This window comes from Monodelphis domestica, chromosome 6 (genome assembly GCF_027887165.1).
Source record: "Monodelphis domestica isolate mMonDom1 chromosome 6, mMonDom1.pri, whole genome shotgun sequence".
Taxonomy (NCBI): Eukaryota; Metazoa; Chordata; class Mammalia; order Didelphimorphia; family Didelphidae; genus Monodelphis; species Monodelphis domestica.
The window spans coordinates 142,272,881-142,279,547 of record NC_077232.1 but is presented as its reverse complement, the minus strand read 5'-3'; positions in this window follow the sequence as shown (position 1 = coordinate 142,279,547).

The following is a 6,667-nucleotide window of genomic DNA, read 5'->3' as shown; positions in this document are numbered from 1 at the left end:
AAGCATTCAACAAATGCTTCGTCTAGTCTTAAAAAAATCTCAACAGACTAGAGGGATGAGTCAAATCTAATAAGATTGAACCTAATATCAATAAATATAAATCCTTACACAAATTCAAGAAATTCATTAACCAAGTTGGTTAGCAAAGAGTTGGTGAGGAAAAAAATGGTAGTTTTAGAGGACTAAAAATTCTAAATAAGCCAACAGTTTGGCATGATAGACAAAAAAGTAAATTACATTCTAAACTGCATTGCAAGGTGTGATATCCTGAACAATGGAAATGATGGTCACAATGCATTAATGTCGTGAGCCCCTGTGAGCAGCAGGCTGCATAAGGAAAGGAGGTCAGAAATGGAATGGGTATATAAGGAGCCTCGAACCTTCATCCTAGGCAAGATGGGTATACCTAGTCTTCTATAATTCATCATCATCATCTAATTCATAGCTTACTTGTTTGTATAGATTTTTTTCTACCACCAGATTGCAAGCTCTCTGACAGTCAGGATCTAGTCCTATTCATTTATGATTCACCTTATATAAACTAGATGGTCTTAAATATCCTAAACCCTTGCCTAATTGTTGGTGATATCAGAATTCATTTCAAAAACAGCCTTGGTACCTTCTTTATTCTGGTTTTGATCAGGGGGACCTCCCTCTAGTTATATAAATAAACTCAGATAAAACTAGATCCAAGCATGGTGATAGAGGAGGAGGAGGAGGAGTTGGGAAAGGGTGTAATAGGGAAGGTTTTGGGAAGGTTAAACAGATGAAATCATACTAACAATATTTTAAAAGAGGGTTTATTTAACTAAATAAAGATAAGGGATTTTGAAGGGGATTAGGAGATTATTTACTACTGTTATCCCACCCAGGTATTAGTTCTTAGATTTTCTAAATAAACCTTAACTTAATTAACTAAACTAGTAGAAGATACAAGGGATTAGTAATGTCTACAGGGCCAGATTCTTACAAACTCCAGAGTCCTTGGTTGGGTCAAAAGAGCAGGATCAAGATGTAAGGTCTTCATAAGGTCAAGAAAGGGAAGAACTTCACAACCATTCACAACTGTCCACCAGAGTGAAGGGGAACGCTCATTCAACCTTCAGAAGATAATCCAAGTCCTTGGAAGCTCCTAAATTGGTTTCTTCAGGTAGACACTTTGGCACATAGCCACTCTGCCACCCAGCTTGAGAGCTTCTCAATTGTCTTAGAATGCTGGCCCAGCCAGCTCTGTGGAATCCTGGTTTTGCAGCATCCCAGACTGTCAGCCTGCTTTGCTATGCCCTGCTAGAAATCCTTTCCTACAGTCCCCCTTATGCACACAACCAAAATTGTGTTAAAAACACTATTTTGGCATTTGTGCACTTAACATACATATTTCTTAATCTAAAATTTCTACCCAAAATAATAAACAACTTACACTGAACTATCTTATCCTATCTAATACTATCCTATTCTAGGGATTTAATCAAGGAAAGGAAAAAGGGGAAAATGTACAATGAATAATTATAAAGTTCAAAATACAGATCAAACATATGAAAAAACACAAGAAAATATATCAAAATCAAAAGATAAACAAAAATACACATGAAACATTAAAATCATAAAATACCACTCTTATCAACTTATACAAAAAATTCTACTATTGCAATGCATAAACATCAAACTTAGAGAAAAATGTTTGCAAAATGCAATGAACACATTGCATAAGTTTTACAAAAAAATTAAACCCAAACCATCAAACTCACTTATGCCAAATGCATTTAACAATAGATAAAATTAAACATGTGATCTATTTACATAAATCTTATATATATAAATATAATATATGCATGTATGTTATACATATATACTTCATATTTACACATATGGTACATATATACATACACATATACTGCAATACAATTTATTTTATAATTCTATTATATACACTATTTACATATATTTACATATGTATTTATAATTTTGTGTGATGTGTGATGTTATATGTCAAATGTACTATGTAACATATGTTGTTATGTATCTTGCAATGTATTTCATAGTATAGTTCAATATCTTACTTTATCTTATCAATTTTAAATTCTAATCCTAACTAAAGCCCTATCTTAATAAAATTTCCTGTAACTACTCTTACCTACCTATATTCCTATACTAATCTTATACTAAGTATCTAATTGTTTTTGTTAATAACTATTTTATAGCTAATTATAACATTGTTAGTATGTAGCTATATGTTGTTTCACTCTTTCAACTAGTGATTCAATGTAACCTAACCATGTTTATATTTTTGTGTATATGTGTTTTTGTTATGTTGTTATTCATGCTATGTTGTCTTGTTAGTGTTACATCAGTGTTAGTGTTATGTTAGTGTTGTGTTACTGTTGCATGCAATATACTTACCCAAAACTTCAGTTTATTCCTTCTCTTCTTAACTTGTTTGAAGAATTCTCCTTCTCCAAAATTCATGATAATAAAATGTAATTATGAATGCTTGTATGAATATATGTTATGTTGTTTTATATTACATTACCCTAATTTCTTAAAACCATTAGTCCATTAATCACTTGATCCTCTTCATTGAAAATTTCTTACAAAGTCTTTATCTTAATATTTATAAGTCCTTCCAGTCTTTTAACAATGTCCATCAATTGTTTGAATCCTCCTCTTCAACTGCAGTGTTCTCTTCCATCCGAATGTCCTCTTCCCCTGGAGTGGTCCTCTCCTTACTGATCTTTTTGACTGCAGACTCTATTTGCCTGATGAATCTCAGTTTTCCACGACTTCTTCTTCTTCATTTTCTTCTTTAATGATCTGTACATTTTCATTATTACTTCCATGAGCTAGTTTAATATGTGAACAATACCATGAATTCCTACCTAATATTTTCCACTGAAGATGGTAAAATTAACACAGTTGTGTAAGAACCTACCCATAGGTTCACATATACCATATTACTTCGTTGAAAATTATGAAGAGAATAATCCAATGGACCAGATTGGATCAATACTCCAGTATCATGCAGTTCCCTAACCCATTGTTGTAAAGCACTTAAATATGAAGCAAGTTGACAATCTCCTCCTAAAAGAGATGTATAAACTGTCTTACAAGTTTTTTACCTGCAATGGAACATGTTCAAAGAGCATTTCATAAGATGATATATGTAAATCTGGTCTTGGTCTTATACATAGGTAAAACAAAGCTATGGGAAGAATATCTGGCCATTTTAGATGAGTTTCAGCACAGATTTTCCCCATCATAGTCTTGAGTACCCTAGTCACATGCTCCACTTGACCTGAACTTTGTGGATGATGAGGAACATGACATTTAGGTGTTATTCTTGATTTTCATAGACTCTTTTCAGGATATCTTGTGTGAAATGAGATCCCTTATCAGAATTTATGGTAAGTGATACACCAAACCTAGGAATAATTTCCTTAATTAACACTTTCACCACAAAGTTAGCTGTATTTGAGTTTGATGGTGTGACAGAGGCTGGCACTAGAGAAAAAGTGCCTAGCTGAAGAGTATAGGAAAGTGATCACCTCAATGGGGGAGGGGCCCCAGGAGTGAATTTGAGAGGAGGAGAAGACTCTGGTAAGGAGAGCAGTGAGGGTCTCTCGGTCTTGAGACCTTGAAGAGAGAAGTTGGGAAAAAGACTTTCTCCTGAGGGTTACCCACTTTTCCTGCTGGTGACTAGAAATCTTTCCCCCAACTCTTCCCAATTGAAAGGACTTTCTGAAGAGAAACCTGAGCAGACTTTACCTCAGCTCCTGTTGCCCAGGGGTGAGTCAACCTGGCTTTCTCTCAGGGGGCTCAGGCTGCCAAGGCCCGAGTTTCCCCCAAACTTGAGGAGGGAGAAAAAAGGGTTTTAGATAGAGACAGGGACCCCCCTTTCCCAGTTTCCTTTTCCCATTCTTCCCTGCCTGTTATTTCCTTTTGTATTACCTTTGAGTTAACATTAAAAGTTATCTGTTCCCCAAGCTGAGTGTGAGTGAACGGATCAAGGGGAGACTTTTTGGTCTTGAGTAGTAGAGGGTGGACATGAGGGACAAGAGCAAATTGGGGAGAGCAGCTTTAGCTAAGGAGGGAAGGCAGAAGGGGGAAAATCTTCAAACCCCCTCTCCTCTCTCTGAGCCAACCCACTACATCTGCTGTCTCCCCTATACCCCACTTTGTGGAAGGAGGGTCTCCTCTCTTTCCCCCTCTCCATACCAAAAGTCCCAAGCCTTCCCTCAGGGTACAGAACTTCCCTCCTTTTATTTTTTTAAACAATGGAAAAGCTTCAGGCCATTTTGTTAACCTGTCCACAATTACTAGACAAAACCTATATTTCCCAGGTTTTGGCATGCTGATGTAATCAATTTGCAAACTATTGAATGGACAATATGCTGAAGGTCTACCACCCAAACCTCTCTTTCTGAATGCCCCTTGATTGAATTTTTGGCAAACAGAACAACTTGTACAGATCTTATTTGCAACACTACTTATTCCCAGTGCTACCCATTGCCTTTTTACAGAGTCTACTACAGCTTGAGTACCAAAATGACCTTTTGTATGAATGACTGTAGGTGAAGTATGTGTGAAAGTATGAATTACCATCTGTGACAAACACCAAGTCTGGATTTTCAAATGGAGTGTCTTTTAAATCCATCCTTGGCATATCCACTAGATCTACTACTTCCACATACTCCTGTAATGGTTCACCGTTCTTTGGAAAATCAGGAAGAAGTGTAGCTAGATTTAATATACTACACTTCCTCAACTGGATGTTCTCACTACCCAGGAGAATAATTTCATACTCAGAAATTCTTTGATCTGAATAAGTTAGAGTATGAAATTTCCTCATTAATGCTTTTATTTGATGTGAACACTATGCAGTCAATGGACATCCCAAAACTATATCTGCTGACATCTGGACTTAACACTGCTGCAACTGGTACACCCCTTAGACAAGGAACTGTACCAGCAGCTATTGGATCAAGCTGACAACTATAATATCCAATTAGACAATAATTTTGTCCTAAAGTCTTGGTCAGTACACCAGAAGCAATACCTTTAGTTTCATTGACAGTTGGAATGTTTTTGTATAGTCCAGGATACCCAAAGGTGGAGAAGATAAAATGGCTTCTTAAAGCTTATTTAAGGCTTGCAGATACTCAGGTTTTAGTTTCAGAGGTTCTGGCTCTGTATTCCTGGTTAAATCTATTAGACATTTGGTTAATTCACTATATCCAGGTATCCATTGGCTACAAAAACCAGTTGTACCAAGAACAGTTCTGAGTTGCTTCTGGTCTTAGGAGCACTCAGTTTCTAGTAATCTGCTATTCTTTTCTGTGTAATACTTCTGGAACCCTCTGATAACACAAATCCAAGATATTGCGCTTGAGGCAAAACCCACTGTAATTTTGCCTTGGAGATTTTATGCCCATGCTTATATAATTCTAACAAAAGAATCTTGCTACCTCTTAGACACACTTTAGCATTTGGGGATGCAAGGAGAATATCAACCACAAAATGCACCAATTTACTTTCTTTGAATGTTATAGTTTTTAGATCTCTATTTAGAATTTGTGAAAATTGGCTTGACAAACTGGTGAATCCCTGGGGCAAACGAGTCCAGGTTTTTCCAGATAAAAGCAAAGATCTTTTGAAAATCCTCATGAATTGGAATTGTGAAAAAAGCTGAGCATAAGTCAACTACAGTGAAATATCTTTCCTGACTTGGTATGGAATAAATTATAGCAGCTGGACTTGGTACAACAGGATGAGTTTTGATTACATAATCATTGAATGCTCTTAAATCCTGTATAAAATGATATACCACTTTGCCATTCTGATCTAACTTTGACTTTTTGATTGGAAGAATAGGCATATTAAATTCTGAGAAGCAAGGTATTATAATCCCTTGTTGGATTAGGGATTTAATGATTGTTCTTATACCCTCAATTGCTTCTTTAGTCAAGGAATATTGAGGTACATAAGGAACTGGTCCTTCCTTAGTCCTCACCTTTACTGGAGTAGCTGATTTCAATAGACGTCATCTGTGGAAGACTTTGAACAAAGTTCAGGGATATCCTCAGGTATAGGATAGATTGATTCTAAGTCATCCTCTGTACTGACTGAATCTAAGAACAGCAATGTAAAAGCTTTCAGAAATTTTTCCAGTAGATATAATGAGATATCACCAGTATCAGTACATTAGATTGTTGCCCTTAATTTACATAACATATCTCTGCCTAAAAGATTCATTAGACAGTCTGGCATACACAGAAATGCATGTTCCACAGATAAGGGACCTAAAGTAATCATTTTTGGTTGAAATTTGCTACTCTCTGTGGTTTACAAGTAGCTTCTATTACTTCCATTGTACCAACAGCTCTACAATTCTTAGGAAGACTTTGCAAGACTGATTTACTAGCTCCAGCATCAACCAGAAGAATCTAAATCTGATCTCCAATAGCTACAGACACATATGATTCTCTACTATTTGGTGATTGAAATGTTTCCAACACTGGTGCAAGCACAGTAGCATCAATACAAAGCTCAGTCATTTCCTGTCCATCCAAATTTACAACTGCTTGAATTGCATGATATTCCCAGAATTTAAAATCTTTACCACCATCATTGGCTTTTTCACTACTCTTATTGGTTCTTATAATATCTACCT